The sequence below is a fragment of the Xenopus laevis genome, chromosome 7S, assembly GCF_017654675.1.
Source record: "Xenopus laevis strain J_2021 chromosome 7S, Xenopus_laevis_v10.1, whole genome shotgun sequence".
Classification (NCBI taxonomy): Eukaryota; Metazoa; Chordata; class Amphibia; order Anura; family Pipidae; genus Xenopus; species Xenopus laevis.
Window position 1 is genome coordinate 77986694 of NC_054384.1, and position 26842 is coordinate 78013535.

The 26842-nt window shown below is 41.4% G+C and overlaps 1 protein-coding gene across 6 annotated transcripts in view; it reads right to left on the reverse strand.

Annotated features, from left to right (window-relative positions):
- Positions 1–26842, reverse strand: part of rere.S (arginine-glutamic acid dipeptide repeats S homeolog) — a 234731-nt gene that overhangs the window by 151684 nt on the left and 56205 nt on the right. The window contains exons 1-2 of one of the 6 annotated variants that reach the window (XM_018226742.2): positions 16976–17855; positions 8825–8923 (exon numbers count right to left, since the gene is read on the reverse strand). The gene's annotated coding sequence lies outside the window, so the exon portion shown is untranslated. 6 annotated transcript variants of the gene reach the window in all.

The following is a 26842-nucleotide window of genomic DNA, read 5'->3' on the forward strand; positions in this document are numbered from 1 at the left end:
TTTAATTTTTTAGCACCATAGAACAAGTTACTCTGTATCAATGAATAAAACTGTACAGTGGGCTTTGCTTATATTTAATACAGGCAGAAAATAGCATTTCTTTCTTCAAACGCCCATACCTTGCCCTCTATATCTGAACCTAAATGAAACAGTTGATGGATCGTACATTTTGCAGAAACACTTCCACAGCATTTCCATGCCTTGGAAAACAGATTCCTATCCATACCAAAAACCTGGAAGGATCCCTTGTCCTTAAACTTTTGTAGCACATGGTTCTAGTTGAACTCTTCAAACTCCAGATCAAAATATAAACTGCTCGCATTCAGATATTTATCCAAAATAAGTACAGGATTCTAATGGCTAACATATGGTGGCAGCAATCAGCACTAGAGAAGGGAGTTTTAGCTGCAATATATGGCACTTTGAAGCACATGGAAATATTTTGTTATTGATAAAGTGTTGCACTATATACTTTTATTTGTATGTTTGTGTTAACTCTTGCGAGTGAGACTTTGAGTCAGGTCTGAACTGGCATTCACAATAGGCCCGGGCATTCCAATACACAAGAGGCCCATGTAAACCCCCACCAGCCCAATAAATAGTCTATGGCAATTTACAGCAGCCCCTCTGGCATTTGTCAGAACCCACAGATTGCCAGTCTGGGCCTGCTTTGAGTACTATATAGATAAGAGTGAGAACACATTATTCCCTATATAAATTTAGGGTAATCTTTAGCCCATATTTACATCCAAATTCCTAAACGAAGCAGTATCAAAGGCTGGGCCAACATAAAATATGGCTGTTACAGGCCAAGCCCACAAAGACTCACACACAAGATGAATGGGGTAACAAAAATATCTTAAGCTGTCAAGAAGAAAAGATTAAAATATACAGAGAAATAGCATACTTAACCCACCCACCTTTCCCCCACAAGTAAGCCTTACTCTATGCTCAAGGACAAGTTTAATTTGCTTATGCCTTATTCTATTTGATTCAAATCCAATTCATTTTGCATCGAGATCCCACATTACATATTAGCACAAATATAGTGGCTAAGCCATTCAAGAAGTTTTAAATACTACAAAACTCTTACAGAAAACAGTGGTGACTAAAATAGCGCAAATTGTTTTTAATAAGTAACTCAAGAAGCATTGTGAGTGATGGCCACCTGCAACTGCCACTACTTTCAATGGACAGAGTGTTTCCCATTGTTTCTATGAGAGGCTTTAGGCTATGGACACACAGGATGTTGTCAGTGGCTGTTTTCAGCCTGCTTAATTGGGCTGACCTCAGCCTGTGTGATCAGATTCAAATCAATGGAGCAGGGGCACTGAGCACATCGGCTTCTCTCAGCCTACAAAATTACTCAGGCTGACAGCAGCCACTGATCAGTCACTGACAACAGCCTGTGTGTTCATAGCCTAAAGGCTATGGGCATACAGGCTGTTGGCTCTGGCTGTTGTCAGTTGCAGACTGAGAGAAGCAGATCTGCTCAGCGCACCTGCTCCATTGATTTGAATCCAATCAGCCCATGTGCACTCACACGTAGCTGAGCTGAAGCAGAGGTCAAGTATTTGGGCTAACTTCAGCCTGTGTGTGACTGCACACAGGCTGATTGGATTCAAATGAATGCCGCAGGGGCACTGAGCAGATCTGCTTCTCTCTCAGCCTGCAAAAAATAAGCAGGCTGACAACAGCCTGAGCCAAAAGCCTTAGGCTACGGGCACACATGCGTATTTACAGAGCGTTTTCCACTGTTGAGTATCTACGCTACCGGTTTAAGCTTAGTCAACAGCAGAATATCTCTAGTGCAAAAGCAGCAGTCAGCGAGGTGGTGCGGACCGTGCCGAAAATGATCGGTAAATACGCAATGTGTGCCACAGCCTAAGGGAAAGGCCAGATGTGGCGTTTTTAAAAAAGAACAGCCAGGCGTAAATACGCATACCACTGAAACTAATGGAAAACGCACTTCACACAGGGCGCTTGCAAGCTGAAATCGGCCACAGTACGGCAGTATTGGCGTTTTTTAGCAAAAACGCCAATACGTCAAGAAACTACCAAATCAATAGACTATGGTATCTGCACATTTGAAAACACACTTTGCATAAATACGCAGCGTAATTTAAATATGGCGTCAAAATTCTCAATGAGAACAATGAGAAGTGCATGTTGGGAAAAGAATCCTACGTGCTGAAAAACGCATGTAGACGATCGCATGTGTTTTCAGTACGCCTGGCTGTTCTTTTTTAAAAACGCAACGTAAGACGGCCACAAAAACGCCACGTCTGGCCTTGCCCTAAGGCTATGGACACACAGGCTGTTTTCAGAGGCTGATCAGCGGAGGGTCCCACACAGGGACCAATAAGCTGCCAACTCGGCCTGTCAGCAGGTTTTATCGGCCCGTGTATGGCCACCTTTAGGGTAAGGTCACACCTGGAGATTTGGGGAGATTTAGTTGCTGCGCCGCTTCGTTTTCCGAAGTTTGCTCGAATTTTCCTCATGAAGCAACTTCGGGCGACTTTGGAAAACAAAGCACCGCGAGTGCCATGCCGCAGGCGTGTTTTCATTCTAGCAGGCGGAAGCAGTTCGGGGAGATTAGTCGCCCCAAAGAAGAGGCAATTAGTCGCTGGGCGACAATTTCCAGGTGTGACCTTACCCTTAGGGTGAAGCCATAGGGTGAATACCCTGCCATAGACAATACTGAGAATTGCCTCTGCTAAAACACATGCAGTGTCTTCACAAAGCCAATTATCACCATTGTCTATTTTATAGCGATGACAAGTAGCTGCTACTAGTAGCTCTGAGTGTCTTCACCCTTAGGGGTATTTTGACTATCTCAGTTCTCTACAGTGGTAGATTGCAATGAGTGCCACAACCGATGAGATGATAATTTCAGTCTTTACCAGAACATTAATCATAACAAGATAAGGTATCATATTAAAAGTTATCTTAAAGGTGAACAATCCTTTTAATCAGAACATTCCATAAACCAATCCAGAATGTAAAAAACATTTTTAAAAGGCTTTTCGTAGAGTGTAAAACAAGGTTGCTCAGATATTGAGAGAGCTTTTGTTGGACAGTTATTGGCTGATAAAGCACAACCATTTTTTTTAACCATCTTAACTTGGGCATACTTTCATTTGAGTTGAGCTTTCTTCGCCACAACAATTACTGATGCCCCCAACTTTAGTAACTAAACAAAATGCAAAATAAACATTGAAACTATAAAATGTTTCTAATCAAAGGGGGTCGAAATATAGTTCATTTTTCCTCAGTTAAACAGTTTAAAATGAGGGAGTAACAAGCCTTTGCCTAACTAGAGGATCTCTCCCTGATATGCCCACATTGAGGTGGGCAATATCGGGCTGATCTGATCGTGGGCCCTTGGGCCCAACGATTGGATCAGAATGGAGGCAATACGGGAGGTCGGATCGCAGGACTACATAAACGAACAGATGTGGCCGCAATCAGACGGGGATTTTTTACCCTACCTGATCGGCATCTGTCCGACTTTCGGCCACATATCGATCGGGGACACCCGTCGGATGGCCCTAGACACGGGCCAATAAGCTGCCGAATCGGCAGCTTTTATTGGCCTGTGTATGGGGGCCTTTAGACAATCAAATCCTATATTATGGAAAAGACACGAGGAGATTTGGGTTAAATGTTTGCTACCATGGGCATCAAATAAAAATGAAAATGCCTTGACCTTTTCACACATTGTAATTGCTGCAAGTAAATTACATTAGTTCTCCCCCTGTCATTGCCCTTAACAGAGTCCACATTATGGGCTCTTAAGAACATACCTCTGAAAAAGCAGTATCAATCAATTACACATATATGCTTGCTCAACAAATTTCCCGCTATAATATCATCCATATTAAAGACCATCATTTACAGGAAATCAGATTTTAAATCAAATTGTGCAAGAACACAGAGCATCAAGAGTTTGAATATAAAGCATAGAGTGTTATAGTTCATGACTAGAGGACATAATGTCAGCACATAGATGCCATGCCTATCATTTTTAGTAAACGCAGCTAAATGTCAAAGAAAAATGAGAGCCATAGTTTTCCCCTATACGCTTATCTTATGTAGAAATCCTACCTTTCAAACTAAAGCACAGAAGCAGCTGCTCATTGTCATACTAAGGGTGGCCTCTACATCAACACATACATTTGGTTAAAACAGCTTGTTTCAATCACTTGCATTCTTTCAGCAGGACATGCTTTGCCTTTAAAGGAACAGTAACACCAAAAAATATAAGCATTTTAAAGTAATGAAAATATCATGTACTGTTGCCCTGCACTGGTAAAACTGATGTGTTTGCTTCAGAAACACTATTATAGTTCATATAAACAAGCTGCTGTGGAGCAATGGCGGAAATTGAAAAACGGCTATATGGCACAGGTTAACTAATGGATAACAGATAACACCATTAGTCAGAGCTTATTTGCCATCTACTGTGTAACCTGAGCCTTATCTCCTTTGAATGTCTGCCCCCATTGCTACACAGCAGCTTATTTATATAAACAATAGTAGTGTTTCTGAAGCATTCACAGCAGTTTTACCAGTGCAGGGCAACACTGCATTATATTTTTATTACTTTAAAACACTTATTTTTTGACGTTACTGTTCCTTTAAGAAGTCAAGAGGGATGAAAGAGCTGAGACCAAACATGAGCTCTGCTGCTATGTAAAGCACAAAACCTCAGGGATACGACCAGTTTCTGTATTTCTTTGCCCGGTTTGGGCATTATGAAGGGAGACAAGGACAGCAAGATGAGAACACGAGAGTAGCAATTAATGTGCCTCAAGCAAGCGTTCGAAACTTCATTTACAAAATAGATTGGATTAAAGGTGTAATCAGAATATCCCTGTAATTAGAGCAATGTCAGTGTAACCCCGAGAAGTTTCCATGCCTTTTTTGGATGGATTGTAAAGAGACTGCGTGCTCGAAACCCGTCTGCCCTGCTGTTAATATTACATTCTCTAAACAGAAGCCCATTTTATTTGCCACATTGTCCGTACACACAGAATCAATTCAAGTTCCACATTTTTAACAAGTGAAGCGGTGTTTAAAAAAAAAAAACGCAAGTCAACTGTATAAGCATTAAAGAAAAAGAAACACCCAGCTTTAAAAAATAAATTCAGCAAGATGCAGTAGTAGGGATTAGCACTTTGTTTGATCAGAAGTGCTGCAGAGCACCCCTAATATAGCTCTGATACTTGACTAAGCATTATTAATCTTAAACTGGGACATTATTATACAATAGCGAAACCAGACTTCCAGTGCTTGGTCAGGCTATATTTTCAGGCTACTCTAGCTTTACATATAAAGCAATATCAGTAAATTAAAGTGTCGCCCAGGATGCTAGAGATGGCAGAATTGTATAACGTGGGAGCATTTAAAGGTGGGTAGTAGTGTCACTTGAAAGCAATTTTGAGTACAACAGATTGGACCGATATCAAGGCTGTGACTGGGTCACTATACATCTTTGGCAAACCTGTTGCCTGGATAGGATTGCTCCTCATATTTGATATTTTGCTCCTGTGTTCAGTACTGAACTGCTGTCTGTGAAAATCCTTAGCTTGTGAAATCCTTCTCATTGTGCCACTAATCCCTAAAGAATAGATTAGCAACACTCCCAAGCAATAATGCTCTGAACAACCCACTTTCAGTTACAGTTTACAAGAGAGAATAACAGTCACAGCTAAGAATGTATTACAACATTTTCAAGACATACAAAAATAAAAGCATATCTTATTACTCTGTGCAAACCGGTCAAGCTACCTGCTTTAGTAGAACACTTGCTCGGTCACATAACACGTCAAGCACAGGAACCACTTGTCAGTGCCAATTGTTTGTACAAACTGAAAGCAGTTGTAAACTGCTTTGGACCATTTGGAATTCAGAAAGTGCAGAAGCTCTAAAACAAATACAGATTACCATTTTCCATCTTGACACCCCACTATGGAAACATACTGGTCCCATGGATTTATTATTAGGTCCCATGGAGTTATTATTAGGTCCCATTGAGTGATTATTAGGTGGAGTTATAAATTACATGGTTTATGCATAAGTGCATTTAGATAGAATCAGATTGCAATGGTGCAAACAAGTCTGAGCAAATTGATTGTGAACATTTGCAGTCATCCAAAGGGAGGGATAATGTTGGTTATATATAATATTATAATACACAAAAGCCATGAATATCTTGTAAATTATATCCTTATAAACGGTGAGTTCTGATGTCATCAGTTATAAACGGTGAGTTCTGATGTCATTTCGGTCATGACTCACTGAAATTTGTGTATTATAATAAATAAAGTACCCCCAGTTGTAAAATATGAGGATATTAGAAGTTGCCTCAGAGTTCCATGACATGTATAAAAACACTCAGCCTTCGGCCTCGTGTTTTTATATGGTCGTGAAACTCCTCGGTAACTTATAATATCCTTAAATTTTGCAAGAGGGGGTACTTTATTCACTATATTATGCCCAGTCTAAAACTGCCAAGCAATCTATTGGCACAACAACTAGTTTGGTCTAAACTGACTAAGCTAAGATGCATTAAAATGTCTGGATGTGCCCAAGCTTTAGTCTATCAAGGCATGGATGCTTAGATTTAAGCAGGGATTTCGGTGTATTTTGCCATACATCATCTTAAAGGAAGCCAACTTGAGAACATATTAGATATGTTAACCAGCTACATTTCTAAAACAATAAATGTGTGTACAGGCAAGTCATGCAATGCCATGGATTAAGCTAAACACACACACAAGCCTCCTAGTGTGTGTGAAATGTCTATTGACTTTACACAATTTGAATTCCAAGACCTTTGGAATGCACTAAACTTCACATATTTTCATAACAGGGTCACTTTTAGGCCATGTAGCACATAAAAAGCAAAGAAAGGTTTATCCAGTAAAAGCTATTATAGTCTTTGAATTCTCTGAATACAATAATCATCCCAGGGGTAAAATACAATTGCACTGGAGAGCAGAGCCTGTTCCCTTCTCAAAGTGATCGGTGCGATTATAACTTGAATGTGCCTATTCTCGGATGAACAAAAACAGCCTCCTATAATATAGTTGAAAAGGCCTAACAAAACCTACAAAAATAATCTATATATAACAATTAACTAGAAGGAGTGGGACAAAAACTATTTGCCTGTGAGATATATATATATATATCTAATTTATTTATATTCTTAGAACAGAATATCTCCTTTTATGGGTGCTATCCATCCTAAACCTTCCCTGCAACAACTTTATAGTTAAAAAAGATTAAGGAGCTAATTCACTAAAAACTAAACTGGGGAATCTTAAAGGAGAAGGAAAGGTTAAAACTAAGTAAGCCTTATCAGAAAGGTCCATCTAAATATACCAGTAAACCCCCAAAGTAGTGCTGCTCTGAGTCCCCTGTCAAAAGAAACACAGCATTTCTTTCCTTCTATTGTGTACTCATGGGCTTCTGTATCAGACTTCCTGCCTTCAGCTTAAACCTCATTGCCCTGGGCAAGAGCATGCTCAGTTTGCTCCTCTTCCCCACCCCCCTCCCTTCTCTACTGTAATCTGAGCCCAGAGCAGGGAGAGACTCAGGCAGGAAGTGATGTCACACCATGTTAATACTGCAGCTCCTATCCTAAACAAACAGAGTTTCTAGAGCTTTTTACTCAGGTATGGTAAAACATTCTACAGAATAAATATAGCATTCTAGCTTGCACTATTGCAGCTAATCTATTGGCAATAAAATGCCTCTGAAGCTTTCCTTCTCCTTTAAAGGATTTCAAATAGCTTAAGCACATTTACAACACATTTTCCAGACTCAATGTTAAAGTGACATTTTTCAAAGCAAAAGATTGTATCAATTCAGAAAAATATCTGCAACTGGCTTGAACTAAGCTGGCCATAGAGGTAAAGATTTTTGAAAGATCTTTTCGTTATCGTGAGACCACGATTATCTCGAAATGATCGTTTAAATGTACAATATGTCCATCAACTAAAAAGACCATTTCAGGAGATACTGCCAGGAAAACTGTGGGTGGACAAACAGATAAATTGCACTGGGACGATAAATTTTTTTTAACCTGACCGATCAATTTTCTGACAGATGTCGGACGAAAAATCGGAAGATGTACGATCGTTCAATTCCCACTAACTTCACTATAATTTGACGGATTGGTCGGATTTTGATAAAATTGGTCGTTCACCAAAGAAAAATCTTTGCGTCTATGGGAAACTTAAGCCACACTGAGGAATTAAAAATCACCAGCACTAAACTAATGCTGGCCATAGATGTAAAGATTTTTAAAAGATCCGATCGTCATTGTGAGACCATGATTATCTCGAAACGATCGTACGAATTGTCCATCAACTAAAAAGACCATTTGCCAGGAAAACAAAGGGTAGCTGCCTGCTTGGACAGATGTCGGATGAAAAATCGTAAGATTTTTCGGTTAGTGGGTTCGAATCCCACTAACCGCACGATAATTTGACGGATTGGTTGGACTTCGCCAAAAATCGGTCATTCGGCAAGAGAAATCTTTGCGTCTATGGGGAGCTTTACACTGCTCTGAAGTGTTAATCCCTAATGCAAATTGCTTCTCCGTGCTATTGAGATTACATTTTTGTAATATTCATTGCCTCACATGGAATTAGTTTACATACATGGTGTAGATGCGTGTTTATGGTGCCTCTTATGTCTACTTACCGGCAACCAATAAACACAAAGATTATGCGATACCCAGAGACAATCACACCTACAACATAATCAGAGCTCTGGCAGCTAAATCTCTTTCCATGTAACTGTGATTACTTACATAAGGATGCTGCAGATCGAAGGTCAACTGCTGCATGCGTCACTGCTGCATCTGCAAGTCCATTTGCCATAATACTATTTTATTGATCCGACTCAGAACCTGGAATATGCAAAACCCTTCATTAACAGTGAGGGGTAGGAACAATAATGAGGCAGATACTGGGTGCAATAAATATTAACCAGTATGGGGCATATATATTACAGATCAAGTTTATTTTCTTCAATGGTAAACGAATAGGTTGAAATAACAGTAAGAGAGGGGAAATATAACCCTCTGCCACTGCTTCGCTCTAACCAACCCATTAAAAAGAATAGCTACAAAAAGTGTTCTGTGGGGAAAAACTGAACTGCTGGGAATACTTAAGGATTCCCCAGTTTTATAGTTGACAATTCTGCCCTGTGTTTTTGACATTCCCTACCCTTAATATAAGATCATTTGGTCCCTTATGGTGTGAACCCGCTTTATATTGCCATTTTAGGAGAAACATAATTCACATAATCTGAGCAAATAAATGAGAATTCCATTTAAAATAGGAACTAACCGAAAGATACGCTTTTTGTTTTATTCCTGCTGAAAGTGGGGGTGAAAGTTAGCGGCAAATACTTCACCAAAGAATAGTTTCCAAGAATATCTAAACCTAAGGCAAGCACTCTCTGGGTCAGTTCTTTGCGCAAACACCTCAGTCTTGGGATTACTGCATCCTGGAGTGCATGGCTCACTAGGATTTTCATGTACAGAAAACAGTCTCACTGTGAAGACAAATTCTAACTGTCACACAAACACAGGTAGAAAATTATTATGGGATAGGATGTGGTAGTCTTTAGGTCGCTTTGGTGCTTGTTGAGGTGCAATATCAAGTATGTGACTGGAGTTATGCCAAAACACAACATGGCAGTCTGTTCTGGGATCTCTAGTTACAGAAAAGTGAAACACAAAATAAACAGGGCAACAATTAACAGACCCCCAGGCTATCCCATTTAATAGAGGCATTGCCTTACAACTAGACCCCCATTATGCCTGCTTTATGTCCTCCTCCACAAACGAATGAATGGTGACCATTATTTTGTTTGCCATATAATAGAAAGTTGGAGGAAAAAAGCAGCCCAGAGGGTGGAAATCCCAAACTTAGCCAAAACTAGAGAGTTCATAACGGTGGAATGGATTACTATCCTGATGCAAAGATGTAAGAACACTGTTTATTCTATGGGTACGTATTTCTCCACTTCAGCCACACACGGTTAAGCATTAAAACGAATACCATCAACAGGTCCATCTGCCAACCACACAGATCAGTTACCAAGCTATGGTTTGTTAAAAGAAATACTGACCCCAGTATCAATCCTGGGGCTCAGGCAAATTGTAATGCTAAAGTACAACGAAAGGCAGATTACACTTGGGGGTACCAAGTTAGGCACCCCCAAGTGATTAAATTTACTTACCCGAGAGCACAGGGCGGTGCTCCTATCATCCGAAAACTACACCAGCCCAGGGTTCTTCCAGTGAGCACCACGGAGCAATCCTCTTCCTGCACAGTAAAGCCAAAAGCCAAACCTTAACTAAAAAGCCGGCTATTTTATTACACTGCGCATGCATCTGCCCTTGGAAACTTGAAATCTGAAGAAGGCAGAGGATCGCTCTGTGGTTCCCGCTGGAAGAACCCGCCAGTGCTGATTTCTGCAGATAAGAGCACCAGCCCAGGGTTTCAGGTAAGTAAATATAATCAATTGGGGTGCCTAACTTTTGGCATCCCCAATGTAAATTGCCTTTCCTTCTCCTTTAATGGTGAAAGCTGCCTTAGTGCTCACAACTAATGCTTCAACCAACCCTCATTCATATAACTGCAGGAAACAGAGGCATTGTCACGTATTATAAGGTCCTAGACTAGAGACTAGTGTAATAGACAGGCTATGTATCCCTCAAAATCTAAAACCCATGTATTCCTACTTCCATGATATACTTATTCATTTTATGCATTACAAACTTTGCAGCAAGCAAAACCTGTAAGCACAAGCATACTTGTTCCAAGGTTTCATGACAAAAGCTATATCTGTTTTAGACCGTTTCATCCTAAAATGCTCTCAAGATAATAGTCCCGTTTGTCAAGGAAATTTATTTTGAAAGCACTGCGCCACACAGTTTTAACCGTTATACAACAATGAAAATGAATTTAATGCTCCTTCCAAATTATATGACATAACGTACTACAGAAAAAAAAGAAAAATCTCTAAACAGAGTGAAAATGATAAACTATCGTATTAAACATGCCAACTGGTTTTTTTTCTACATCCAGGAACACATTTTAAACTGAATTCAAAAGCCAAAATTAAAGCTTTTGCTACCAAAACACATGAAATGTGTAAGATTCATGCTTATAAGGCAGCCATTGGGAACTGCAGTCCCCACAACGCATGGATGAAGATGGCCATAGACACACAGATAATATCGCACAAAACTAATTTTCGTACAATATTCGGTGCGTTGTTAGTGCTGAATCGTCAGATACAAATAGAATTCTATTGTTTCCACCTGTATATCCGACGATTCAGCTCTACACGTGTGTATTGAAAGATCTTTTCCAAGAAAGATCGTAATTGTTACGTTTATGGTCATCTTAAGATGCCCTGGTTTATTACCATCAGTTCAGCAGATTTCCACTACAGAGCCTTTGGCAATGGAACACAGACATATAGCTGAACGGTGTATCCACTTCCAAATGTTGACCTTATAACCTTCTTTTTTAATTTTAAGTCACCCATTAAAGCTAATGGCATTTGTGTTATTTGGACAGACACTGTGATCAGGGGCAAAACAGCAATAATCAAAACACTCTAGATCACCTTGTTACCACGACCCAGACTAGTAACGTAAATGCTCTACTCAGACCTAGCAATAACAAAAGATCACATTTGGATGCAAATACCTGCAATAGACAAAAAATTATAAATAGCCACTTTCCTAACATAGCATTTATACTGATTTATTCAGCTCCAGGTCAAACAAGCAATAGCATGTCCACAAGTACAGGGGGGGGGGAATGCTAGTGGATTTTATCACAAAATCAGATCTAATGACATTTTGTGTGCTGCCTGCCAAGATCCTGCATGGTCAGAATACAATAGGTACTCAAGTGCTTTGGACTCAAAACCAACATTCTTTGGTTCTACATTAACCACTTTAGGTTCAACAAGGCCACTGAGAGTGGCCTTAGTCTCCCAGAGGGGGCGATTTATAGTATAATGAACCTTGCTAATGTCTTGTAAGAAAATTATAAGTGTCAAATATTTGCAAAGTCTCATTAGCCTAGGGCATGAATACTGGACTGAGGCCAGGAATTGTGCTACACAGCTTTTGGGTGGTATTAGAAGCAGGGTAGTTGGCAGGTAAAAGCTGTTTCTTAGTGCTACGGCAATTTTATACAATACCTGCTCCCAAGAGGCAAAGGATCACATACTAAGAAAGGTGGCCATACATGGGCTGTTTAAAGACGCCGATATTGGTCCTTTAGACAGATTCGACAGTTTATCTGTCAGTAAATGGGGGTTTCCGACGGTTCTCCCCCGATGGATATCTGGCCACGATACCGATCTAGGAGGTTTGATTTTTCTGGATATCGAAGACTGCACCGGCGACCATTCTCTTCATTGTAATCCGATCGTTCGGATTAACCCGATTTCGCCCTGCTGCTGGTCAGCATCTCGAGGAAGGATCCGTTCCTTTGGCAACCTCCACAAACTATCGGATCTTATTGTGTATGGCCACCTTCAGATGATAGATGTGAACACATCAGCAGCACAAATTCCACAAATCAGAATGTTGCCATTAAGTCATATACGATGATCTTTTTACCTATATTCACAGTTCTAATTACCATATCAATTAGACGCATGTCCAAAGTGCGGCCCAGGGAGCAATTGCGGCCCTTTTTCAAATTTACACCGGCCCTCAGCCTCCATCATGGAATTAATAATAATAATGAGGCCCCCCAGCACAGTGCGATCAGGAATCCCATAGCAGTAACATTTGGGCACATTAGTGAAATGATCTGCCACTTGGTCAATACTGCTGCCTGTGTGCTGAAGGTGTTATTAATAGACACGTATTGGCACGTAGAGATGCGCTGTTTTCGCATACTTCTTTAGGGCTGAAGGTGTCAATAGACGTACTGACGTGCCAGTACAGTAAACTAAAGAAGCATGGCGTCACTACATTCCAGTACGTGTCTATTACTAACACCTTCAGCACACAGGCAGCAGTATAGACCAAGTGGCAGATCATTTCACTAATGTGCCCAAATATTACTGCTACGATTACTCGATTCCTGTAATTTAATGTTAATGGTTCAAAGAATGTCAGGCTGAATGGTCGGCCCCCACACATTTTCAACTCACTCATTGCAAAAAGTTTGGGCACCCCTGCAAGCATTGCATTTACATGCAGGCAGGAATACTGGGCAACCCACATCAAAGGGCCAAATACTAGTGTAGACCATGAAGTAGTACAGATTTAATTCCAAGAGGTTCATAGGTAAACCCCCCCCCCCCCAAGGGCATTGCAAACCTTATTATTATGCATTATTCATTTTTATTGCCCCCTCCCCTCCATATGCAAACAGCAGCTGTTTCTGGTGATGATCTCTACTTTAAACCTAGAAGAGCAGAGAACAGTCAGCCCGTTGACAAAAGCCACATGACTGCAAGTTCTGCTGTAGGAACTTGCACATAAATCAGTGCACATTTTAGCCCTCACCCTAAAGTCACCAGCATCTTTCGAAAGTAGATCTGTTATCCAAAACTTGCACCATAGGATGGATCCTTGAGATCCGAAACATGTAGTGCTTCAATAAAAAAAACTACATTAATTCACTTTGGAAGGCTCTCCGGTTTTTCTTCTTTCTACATGATCGGTTATCCAGAACGTTCGGGACCTGGGGCTTTCTGGATAACGGATCTTTCTATAATTGGCATCTTCATACCTTAAACTAGAAAAATCATGTTAAATAAACTCAATAGGCTGGTTTTGCGTCCAATAAAGATTAATTATATCTTAGTTGGGATCAAGTACAAGCTACTGTTTTATTATTAGAGAAAGGGTAATCATTTGGATATCATTGGAGACAGTCTGTTATTTAGAGCTTTCTGGATAATGGGTTTCCGGATAATAGATCCCATATCTGTACTGCAAAATTGTCTACAGTTGGTCCAAGTGTGAGTACACGGAGCTGCTCCAAATATATTGACCACAGCACACCAAATGGATTACTTTGGGAGGGGGCAGGTTGTATCCATGGAATATGTGGTATTTGGTCAATAGGATCATTCATCAGGCCTGAACAATAGATGAACATGGCCAAATTAGGTACTGATCAGTAATCTTTTTGGTAGATTCATGGGATGATCTGCCAATTTAGAGAGAAACTGGCCAAATAGGTAGCCAATATAAACCCAGGTATAGGATCCGGTATCCAGAAAACTGTTATCCAGAAAGCTCTGAATTACTGAAAGGCTGTCTCCCATAAACTCTATTATAATCAAATAATCCAAATTTTTAAAATGTATTTCCCAGATTCTTCTCTGTAATAATAAAACAGTACCTTGTACTTGTTCCAATCCAATATATCATTAATCCTTATTGGAGGCAAAACCAGCTTATTGGGTTTAACGTTTACATTATTTTTTTTGTAAGGTATGAAGATCCATACAGCGGAAATTCGTTATCCGGTCCCATACCTGTACCCATGTAAAGACACCTCTGGACCCCAGCACCCAATTAAAATACTTGACACATAAAATAGCCCTAATGTACCTATATATCTACAGACTGTGGAAGACCGATACATTCTGAAAAACCACAATTATCCTAACACGGCATATAGTTAAGCTTTAGGAGCAAAATGTTCACGTAACAGTATGCAAATTGGAAAGCAGATGAATTATCACTTCAAATAGCAAGCAATTTCCTTTTTTATTGGCCTAACTACAAATAGACAACGGGGTTGGGAAACACACTGCCCACTATTTAAATGCTTATTAAATCTCTTGCATTTTATAGTGGAGTTTACTCCATTCATAAGCAGTTGGGGGGGGGGAGGCTATCAGCACACTGACCTTTCATTGGGCCAGAATAAGAGCTTACAAACAAGACTGCTTCAAATGGAAAGAAATGGTCTATTAGCATAGTGAACAATCCAGAATCTCTTTCTACACATCAATAGTTCTGGAGTAGGGATATTGTTTCAGCTTCGAATCTACAACCAAATACCATTGGTTATGGTAACAAACACACACACACAGCTAAAATCAATGATTTATGGCCCGATCCAATCAGCTTAAAGTACCAGTAACATCAATTTTTTATAAAAAAAAAAAACCAACGCAGACAAATGAAACTTTGAAATTGCTAGTCTTTATTAAGAATTAACTTACCGAAACTCCGCTTGCGTTCCTCTTCAGAAAAGGCAACAGGGTGTCGATCCATCGTGCGGCGCTCTATTTCTCCTCCCTGGATATCTCCTATAAGAAAGGCAGGGAGGAGAAATCGAGCGTCGCACGATGGATCGCCTTTTCTGAAGAGGAGCACAAGTGGAGTATTTTAGTAAGTTATTTCTTAATAAAGACTTAGCGATTTCAGAGTTTAATTTGTCTTTGTGTTTTTTTTTTCATAAACATATGTGTAACATCCAGAACATGCCCTTGGGGTACCATGTTCCATGGGGCCCCACTTTATATTATCATTTTTCGTTGTATACTAACAAATTTTTTAAATTTGATGTTACTGGTCTTTTTAACAGCGATGACTCAATGGATATCAACCTTCTTCATTTGTTTACAGGTGTGGGGTAATGGGATAACTGTTAACCTTAAAGGCCCCCAAAAAAGGGCCGATAAAAGCTGCCGACAGACCAAGTCAGCAGCTTATCGGAAAATACCGTCGGATCCCGGCCGCATCTTTTCGTTGATGATTACAATGTAATTCTCCTACCACACTCCTGTAGTTCACCAATCCTGCAATTGGTGGTGCGTTCCTTCCATTGACCCGGCCGGGTCCCCCAGCAACCAATGTGTATAAGAAACGGATCCGCACACACGCTGATTAATGCAGTCGGGGAATATCTCCTTTTATTCAGCCACCAAACATTCAACGTTTCAGGGGGAGCACCCACCCTTCATCAGGATGAATGATCCTGATGAAGGGTGGGTGCTCCCCCCCGGGTGGTGATATCAGAAGGCAGTCCCCAAAGTAGTGGAACTCCGGATGATACAGGACTAAAACTCCTAGAAAAATGCTGGGATCTGAACTTCCTCTGAGATCAATGGGAGCTGTAGTTCTGTAGCAGTAATGAAACAGCCTGTGCACCAGTAACTAAGCAGAGCAAGTTTTATTGCCTATTACTCTAAATACTATTTCTCAAAGCCCTTTACAAAGAAAACACATTGCACTGTCAGTAAGAAAAGCCACATTTTCCAACGGCTGAACAGCTTTGCCTTACAAAAGGTTTTTTGAAAATGCATAGAAAGTGAGGAGGCCAGTGTGTGACTGCAATGGAGAACATGCTCTCAGTAAACATTACAGCCTCCACCGGCGAAACATGAAAAGCATTCCAAGAGACGCTCCTGCTCTTCAGCCATTAGGCAAAGGCTAAGAGAGGACAGGACCCAACAGCCTCAAGTCCAAACCTGCCATTTCTGTGCACACACGGAGGCTGGCACGGACACATTTCTGGCTACGATCCATGGCTCAGAAACTGGCCAGCATGCACATTCCCTGTACGTAGAGAACCCAAAGACAGACCTTTATCCATGTCCCAAGGAAAAGGAAAACGGCAGGCGGAACTGGGTTAACCCTTTAACTGCCAGGCCTGGTCGGTTAACCCTTAGTGCTCATGAGCAATATATTTGAGACATACAAGCCCACAGCAACTCAAGCACAAAAGCAAGCTGGATGGACTTAACTGTAGTAATCACATAAAGTCAGAAATAATAAAAAAAAAAAGGTCTCCAGCTCTTGCAGAACTACAACTTCCATCATGTTCCAACAGGGGATGTAGGAAGTCGTAGTTTACGTACAGCTGGAGGGCCACAGGTTTCACATCCAACAACATCCCAAATGCAATGCCTGGTGGAGAGAGAAAGAAATGAAGAGGAGGGGGCTCACCACTTGCCTGCGAGTTGCAGAGCTGCGTCCAGCCTGAGAAGTCCAGATAAATCCGGGAGCTGCGGCCCAGGCCTCGCTGCTCCCCATGGAGAGAGACCCCGGCACTGGGGAGGGGGAGGGAATAGACAAAACACGAAAATCCCAGCAACTTGCTTGGTTGATCACAAAAGCCCTAATGAGGGGCGCCGAGGGTTAATCCACATGGAGCGATTGGGGGGGGGGCAAACAGATGCACGTGCTGAACAAAAGGCTCCCCCTCCTATGTTTATAAAGGATCCCGGGACCTCGGTGCCACTGCTGCCCTTCCGCCTCTTGTCCCCACATGCACGCTGCTCCCTCCTCCTCCTCCTCAGCTGTTCAGCAGACACTTCCACATGCCTCATCCAGACTCACCAATACACCAGACAGCAGCAGCCAGGGGGAGGGAGAAAGCCCTCCTCTTCTAAACGGAGACAACTGGCAGAGCAATCGGGAAGAGCCGGAGTGGATCTGGCTCGGGTGTGCCCCCTCCCTCTGTGAGATGGTAGCTCCCGCTCTGAAGAGTGAGCTCAGCTAAAGTACGGCGTCTGGAGAGAACCGGACGTAGTGTGGGGAGACTCCAATGAAAGCCTGGAATGGCGCCAGAAGTGGATCACACCCAGAGAGGGGTTAGGGGCAACCCACTCCAACGTCATACACCGTTAATTTGTGTTTTAACAAGTCATGTGCTCTAAGCACCCCCCTTCAATGGTCTGTACCACTCCGAGCTTGCCCCCAGGGCACAATTAGCCTATTAGCTATAAGCATCACACAAACCTCTCAGTGCACTTGTACCAGGGAACTGCTCTGCACTACACACACTTACCTACAGTAAAAACTCAATTTTGCAGGTTTTAATTTAAGTTCCCCCTCATGTTATACATTGTTTATTAGTGGGACCACAAATAAAGAGTTTTTCTGATTTTACACCATTTTTTTGGGTTCCTGAAAAACAAAATTGGGGGTTCTACTGTATAGAACATGGGTGTCCAATAGGTAGATCTAGGGATCTATTAGTAGACCTTTAGCTGATGATCAGTAGATCACAAGACTCAACAAGCTGCTTGTCTACATCACCCTCCTTTTTCATTCACATATTTTTTTAAGTTCATGTTATATAAGAAAAAGATGTTTAAATATAACCATATACATTTTCTCATAAATCAATATTTGAAGGGATCCTGTCATCAGAAAAAATGTTTTTTTCAAAACGCATCAGTTAATAGTGCTACTCCAGCAGAATTCTGCACTGAAATCCATTTCTCAAAAGAGCAAACAGATTTTATTATATTCAATTTTGAAATCTGACATGGGGCTAGACATTTTGTCAATTTCCCAGCTGCCCCTAGTCATGTGACTTGTGCCTGCACTTTAGGAGAGAAATGCATTCTGGCAGGCTGCTGTTTTTCCTTCTCAATGTAACTGAATGTGTCTCAGTGAGACATGGGTTTTTACTATTGAGTGTTGTTCTTAGATCTACCAGGCAGCTGTTATCTTGTGTTAGGGAGCTGTTATCTGGTTACCTTCCCATTGTGCTTTTGTTTGGCTGCTGGGGGGGGATAAAGGAGGGGGGTGATATCACTCCAACTAGCAGTACAGCAGTAAAGAGTGATTGAAGTTTATCAGCGCACAAGTCACATGACTTGGGGCAGCTGGGAAATTGACAATATGTCTAGCCCCATGTCAGATTGAATATAAAAAAAATCTGTTTGCTCTTTTGAGAAATGGATTTCAGGGCAGAATTCTGCTGGAGCAGCACTATTAACTGATGCGTTTTGAAAAAAAACTATTTTTCTCATGACAGTATCCCTTTAAGTAACATTTCCATGGAACAGAATGCAAACAATGGTTTTATAGATGTAGATCATAATGGGACACCATCACTAAAAGTAGACCTCACATTAGTAAAGTATAGGGCGACACTCCTGGTATAGAGTATTTATAAATGTAGTCAAAGGAGCACGACCTCCACCCAGATAACTCTGTATGCCCCACAGCATGTAGTCACCCTAAGGAACTGGTCTGTGGCAAGTAGGGGCTGCTCTATGACCCGCACATGAAATCAATCTGCAACATCCAGAGCACATAGAGACAATGTAACCAATGCATTCCCCCATCACATGGATGGGGGAAGCATGCCAGTGATTTGCCACCAGAGTAAACATATGTGTAACATCCAGAACATGCCCTTGGGGTACCACGTTCCATGGGGCCACTTTATATTAGCATGAAGTCTATGCACCCCAACCTGAAGGCACTATACTCAGAAATAAACAGGGCAGTTCCAGCATGCCAGTTGGAACAACAGATTTATTTGGTATTACATCACCATTAATCAAGACCAGAAAAGGTTTTCTGGTAGATAACTAGAGCCTCAAAGAGCACTTCTGTAGAGTATGCATGAAGCAAACTCTCACACCAGGCAACTGCATACAAACTGCATACAAACTAACAACCAAACAGTGGCTGTAAAAAATAAGATCTGAATAAACATAGCAGTAGAAGATCTTTATAGCAGGCGTCCCTATGATCAGTCAGGCACTAACAAAGTTCAGAGAACAACATTGTACAATTTTGAGTGCTCTCAGCTGTGTACAAGTCTCACCAGCTAAATAGTCACCAGGCAATTGCAAGACAGTCAAACAAATCTAAGGGTAGAAGAGGACAGGCATTAAAAAGTACCTGCATGTGGAAATTAATTATCAGCAGTGGTTGTCTGACCCCCCCAGGTGCTCCAATCTCTGGTTAGGGCCCCCATCCTTTCGTTAGTAATCCATAATGCCACATCTCAAAGTAAATTAGTCCAGGACCCCCTAGTTGCCAGACCTAAGTGGGACCCACTTAAGGGGATGTACAAGAGGAATTTCTAAATGTGACTACTAGTGATGTGCGGATCAGGAAAAACTCAACCCGACTCTAACTTATAAAATGTTGGCATTTTAGGACCCTCGTCTAACATGTAATCACATCTTCCCACTCTGTGCACCTCTTGTTCCAAAATAGGGAATCTTCAGGAAGCAGAGAAGGAGTGTTCTTCCCCAGTCCAACTTGTGCCCAACCCAAACCTTCAATATTCACCCAAATTTCAACCTGAACTCCAAATCCATGGGTTTCAGGGCACCAAGCACATCACTAGTGACTACACACTGCTACAGGTTGAATTGCATTCTTCTGGCTCAGAGGCTGTTGAGGATTAAAGGAGAATTCAACTCTTTAACAGAAAAAACCCATACCCACCCCAAGTAGACCCCCTCCCTCCAGCCTAACTGCCCCCCCCCCGGGGAAATGCCCCATACTTACCCCTTGGCACAGATTCTGGCATCGGAGTTCCACACAGCCATCTTCCAGGTCTTCGTGTCTTCTTCCGGAGCTTCAGCAATTTTCGGGAATTTCTCACTCAGCTTGCCGAAGACCCGGAAGATGGCTGCGTGGAACTCCGATGCCAGAATTTGTGCCAAGGGGTAAGTATGGGGCATTTCCCCAGGGGGCAGTTAGGCTGGGGGAGTCTACTTGGGTGGGGGATACATGTTTTTTTGTTAAAGAGTTGAATTCTCCGTTAAGGTTCATCCCACAAATTGGCCAATTTTGTGGCCTACCCTTTCTGCTCTATCCATTGGAGCATGGTGGTCTACTTACAATATGCTGGCCTTGTGAGATGTGTATATACCCAATGAGTTGTAACTTAGTATTGTTTGGCATGACAATCTAATTGACAGCTACAGAAGAATTCCCTGGGGCAAAATCCTAACCTCTCTAGCAGGAAAGTGTTAAGGATATTTCTATTTTACCAGATGATGCACAGCCACATGGCCCTACCTATATTATCAGTAGGGATAATTACATCTGTCAGCATTATCTTGAAAAAAGCTACCAATGAACCGTGTAAGTGCAGGAGAGTACTGAACAAGAAGGGCTTGTGAAGGTTACAAGATTTACCCTATCACTGTTTTCATTCTCTTTACAAAATTGACTGAATTTCTTTTCACATCTCTGTTAAAAGATGTCATTATCACATCATATAGCAGTTGTCCAAGAAACTGTACATTAATATAGAAAAGTGTATATGTCCAATTCCTTGTAGTTGCTCTGTGCTGTCGCTCGGTTGTATAAGCAAAATCATTAAAAAAAAACAAAAAGGAAGAGGAACTCCAGCAGATAATCTGCAAATTTCCTTACCACAAACTGAAATAAAAGCCTGCAGTTTATCTGCTGGAGTTCCTCTAACTATTTTTCTTTTTTTTTTTTTTAATTTTGCATATAGCTGACAAGACATTCTGAAATGGTACCTAAATGTACTCAAAAATACAGTCATCTCCTTTCCAGTTCGGTTGCTTTCACATTTTTCTGTTTTAGGCTGCTAAGTCTATGATTTTAGGTATATTGCTACTAGTTCATTGAGCTAATTCACAGAATCTTTACACGAGGGGCACATGAAATGGTATTTAAAAAGACTTGTTCATTACAGTAATTTCATAAGTTTCGTAAGTTATATTAGGTGCATCTCATAATAGAGTCCTGCAGCAGGTCGGGTACCCGCAGGTTACCTGCAAAAAAGCATATAACCAGCGGGTTGAACTTTCGGGTGTGGGTATAGACGCGGACCGGCGGGTTCTGCTGGTTATCGGGTCTTCTCAATAGCAAGTTTTACTCCTTTTTTCTGATCACGCCTACTTCTAATGATGTCACTTCTGGTTTACAGTGACAGCACTTCCTGTTTCTTGATGGTCATCGGTTTGTGGATTGGGTTGCGGATAAGGCACTTGCGGGTCTTGTAGCGGGTCTAATCGGGTAAGGGTGCGGGTTTCAAAAATTGGTTCCGCGCAGGACTCTATCTCGTCTCCATGTGTTTTGCCTTCAAGGATTGATAGTGTGATACAGTCAATGTAATATGTTTAACTAGGTGAACTTTTTTTTTTTTTTTTTAACATATGCAGATATGCTGGGAATAACTAACAGGTGCCATGGATGCCATGTGCTGTGTAAACTGCATACCTCAGTAATGCAGAACTATCGTGGTTTATGCCTTTGGCTAAACACTTTCTGCACCTAAGACTGTATTCAACATGGCCCATACCATATCAATTCTATGCATGGAATCCAATCCCTGATGAATCAGACCCTACTGAAGCCTCTGGCACCCATGGTTATATACCTCTTTCCATGACTTGGGATTTACAGTTGTCATTCTTCTTATACTCGGATTGGCTATATATTGTTTCTAGCATGTATGGATTTCCTCAATCTATAACGGCTACATTTACCTTATTCAACTCAAAAACAGGCCTCTCTTCAGCTTTTTTTACTTGAAAAACTTTAAGTGGAGGGGAGAAAATGAAGGCGATTAAAAGGGTCTTTGCAATTGCTTCTCAGTTAATAAATCACGCAGCTCTTACAGGAAACCTTCAATTCATTTTGCCATTTGACAGTTCTGCCTCAGCACAACTGCCTGCTGACTGGCATCTTATCAGCGTTCACTCCACGCTCTAATCACAGCCAGATGGATCTAAGCATTGGTACTGGGCATTTAACCCTGAAAGCCATGTTTGGAACTGCAACTGCAACTCCAGAATTTTTTTTTATTCTTGTTTTTAACTGAGCAAGAGAAACTCTATCCAAGTGGAAATCGTTTACCGCTCCATGTGGACAAGGTGTAACCCACTCGGAAATGCTCCATCTGCCTTTTTACTAATCCCCCTCTGAATCTCTGGTTTTCATGAGTTCATTGCTTCAATCAAAAATATTCCAAGTGTGCAAAAGGTCTCTAGAAACAAAATATACATTCCTCCAACTGTATCCTGCAAAGCTATTCATGAATAACAAACGCAAGCTGGTCAATGGTTGTAATCATAAAAGCATGTTTAATATATACTGTATTACAGTAGTATTTCTCATTTCATAGCCATTACTTTAGATTAAATGTATATGAAGGCATGGTTTATATTAAATTCCTTTACTGCCTTTTGGGAACAAACATATTGAATTGTCTCAGCCATAACAAACAGCATGGCACTGCCATCTCAAGCATGAAGTGGTAATATGCAATGAAATATTTAGAGCACACCGTAAGTCGTGTTTATTTTATTATTTCTTTGAAAAATAAAAAGAATCAAAGCTTCTGCCGTCAAGGAGCATTTTTCCTGTTAAAAGAAAGAAAGAAGTGTGGATCCCTAGCAGCTCTCAGTATGAATACAAATTAAAGTTCAGATGGTCAGGGATAACTCTTAACTATAAGATTACTTATCTAAATGCCACCAAGGCTCAAATCCATCATCCATTAGACATTCGCTGGGAAGGATCTGAACGTATACAACAGAAAACCTATTCTAACCCTGGCATGTAACATATCTTTCAGGCTCCATCCTAAAACAGAGTTCTTTCATCAGATCCAGCTCTACCAGGATTTTGCTCAGGAGACTTCACAGTGACCTCCATTTATCAAACAACCATGTCATGTTGAGTACGGTTAACAGATAATGAGAGGAGACATCAATGTAGTTACAAGGTAAGCCCTGTGCTGTCTGCAGGCATGTACATGCAGCTAACATCAGTTAACATTTATTTTAATATAAAGAAAACAAAATCTAAACAGCCGGTGCAAGGGATATTTGGCAATGTATACAAAGACATTCTGAGCCCTTGTGCCCAGAGTTGCAGATGCATGCTGCCTGCAGGGGACTCCAAATTCAGAAACAAAATTCAGCCAACTAATAAAACATGTGTAGCATGTATGCAGTAACTAAGCTGTATATACTCCCAACAGATTTTTTTTTTTTTTTGTACTTTCCCTTTCACTTTAAGAACCAGTGTTTCCGCTGTGCTTACATTCTGGTAACCATAATACAGACCCTACATCTGTCATATGTCCAAAGATACAACACTGCAATTAAATGTTAAACAATAAAGAGGTAGACCCACTACATTGCAGACTATCAGTTACCAAGGAGCTGGCAGCAAGGTTAAACCCTCATAATCACTGCAAATCTGCAATGCTCCGATCACAGGCCAGTGAAATGAACACATTGTGGCACAATGTCAACCCCACAATTCTAATTTCCTATAATCGTGCTACCATATAAAAACAATTCAGCACCTATAGAACAGATTTCCACCTATTTCTTTGGTACTGTGAGAGACAAGCTAATCATAATACAGCAGGCACCTCTGCATGCTACAAATTTACCGCATATAATTATTCATATGGTACTAGTTATTATTGCTATGCTATACGAGTAGCATTCGTAAACAAGAGTCTGCGGCCTGAAACATAATGCAGTGATTACACTGCTTTGGAAATTTCACTCTTTCCACTAATGTTATTTTATGTATGCGGTTATAATGCACACTGGTACAGAGGTCTCTGAAACAAAGGATTCAAGTGGTGACAGCAAGACATTTATGCCCTTTGCAGAGCACTGGAGGAAGTAAGGGCAGCATATGCTAGAAAGTGCATTGGCTGCAGAAGGAATGTATGCTGTACTTTAACACATGGGAAATCTTGCATATCTAGTCAAATAAAATTGTACTTTCCAAGGACCATTACCCAAAGCTGCAGACTCACTAGTAGAAAGTGGATTTTCTCATACTGTAGTTGGGTCTGTGCCTCTGTGCAAACACAGTCTTTTTAAAGGGGTTTTATAATAGATCAAAAACTTTTTCCAATTACTTCATATTTTCTATGTGTCACCGTTAGAGTCCTGCATGGGTCCATTTTTTTTTAACCCGACATTCTTACCCGCTTGGACCCGCAAGTACCTTATCCGCAACCCGGACCCACTGACAATCAAGAAGCAGGAAGTGCTGTCATTGTAAGCTGGAAGTGACATTATCGGCCCGGACCCGCTGACAATCAAGAAGCAGGAAGTGCCGTCATTGTAAACTGGAAGTGACATCATCGGAAGTAGACATGATCAGAAAAAAGGAGTAAAATTCGCTATTGAGAAGACCTGAGGCCCGACCCGCAAACCCGCAGAACCACAGACCCATGTCTATACCGGCACCCGGAACTTCTACCTGCAACCCGCTGGGTACTGCTGGTTTTTCAGTTAACCCGCTGCAGGACTCTACTCACCATTTTTCTGATATTGAAGTGTAAAGTTAAATTTTTCACGTTCTAAAGCAGCTCTGGGAAGGGGGGTCGCCGACCTAGTAAACTGTCAAACTAATTTGATACATTTCTTGTCTTTGTCCTTGTGAGCAGAATCTCTGGGTTTCATTACAGGCAGCTGTTGATACAATAGTTGCTAATACTCCAGAGATGTTTCTCAGAAATGTATCAACTAAATGTTGCAAAATTGTAACTGTTTAGAGTCTGCAGTGCAGACTCTAAACACCACAGACAGGGACATTAAACTTTAAACTTAGATTTTGGAAAAACAGTAAAAAATAAATAATGTAAAGTAATTGAAAAAAAGTCTTTATTTCTGAAAACAACTGAACTGAAAAAAAGTGTTTGGAAGGTGAACAACCCGTTTAATACTAAGTCACAGCACTCGAAAATGCACAAAGTCCAAACTCCAGGTCACCTGGCCAAAAGGTGGAATAATTATCCAGACTCTTCAAGCTCCCTTATGCTGAAGCTAGGGGGAGCCCCTTTATCCCTGACCAAAAGACACCAACAGGGGGGAGGGGGGGCTTGGGTCACCTCCAGACTAGGGGGGTCCCTTTGCCCATTCCCCTTCAGCCCAAAGGCTTACAAGAGGGCAGGATAACCAATGACCTCCGGAGAGGTGCCAAAACCGTATGGTGGGGCCAGGGTTGGGGGGGGGGTGTGAGCCTAAGGGCCACACATCTCCCACCCCTGATCCATGCATCGAACCCGGAGGTTATGGCACCGGTCCCAAAAGTGTGAAGTGCTAAGGTGTGGCAAGCATCCATTTAAATAAGGTTGATGGAACCGGGAAGATTAATTATGTGTACATGTAATCCAATCCACATTTACCAGGACAATCTAACAGCCGTTCACCCTTGTAAAACAAAGAGTGAAAGTATGTATTAGGGAGCCTATTAAAACAAATATTGACCTTTGCCAACAGTACAAGTAACAGTAACAAGATGCCTGGAGACAAGTGGCAAAGAAAATACTGATGATTCACTCTTCCAACAATTTTACATGTCCATAAAGAAAGATTTGTAATATGCAGCTGGATTATTTAATACAAATTAAGAATGACTAAGGATTTGGTTCTTGATTCTTCTGTTTATGCAGTAGTCCAAGTCCCAAAATAGTGGATTCGGTGCACCCCTAATACAAATACTGTTTACTCAAATGTACAGCTGTTTAAAAAAAACCTAATGGCTACACATCCCCCCCATCCATGCTTCAAACCCAGAGGTCATGGCACTGGATCAAAAAGTGCAAAGTGCTAAGGTGACACCAAAATAAATAGGCATAAAATTCTTATAAAAGTGTGGCTGTGTGCCTCACCACCATTGCCACAAGGCTGGGGAAAGAGAGGCAAATGCGGCATAAAGTGTCTAAGCATAAAGTGCGCAAGTGCCAAAACACAGGTAAATAGTGCAAGCCTGTGAGATATGCCATCCCATGGTGTGCTAGTCCTGGGGCGCAAAAAAGGCTCAGGCTTCAACACAGGCAATTCTGCCCCTGTCGTCGACCAAGTGGTTCTCTGTTCCAGCCTGGGTAGGCACTACCCTGACTGAAAAGAACAGATGATATTGAATCATCCTTTCCGAGTCCCACCGAAAGGCATGGGCTCCGTTGCCCAAGTGTCCCAGGCTCGGCCTGCAGACAGCTTGAGCGAGTGGGTCCATCTTCGCTGAAGCTATGGTGGGCCCACCATCCCCGCCCCCCGAAGGGGTTTAGGGCCATTTGGACTCCTCTTCACCAAAGCT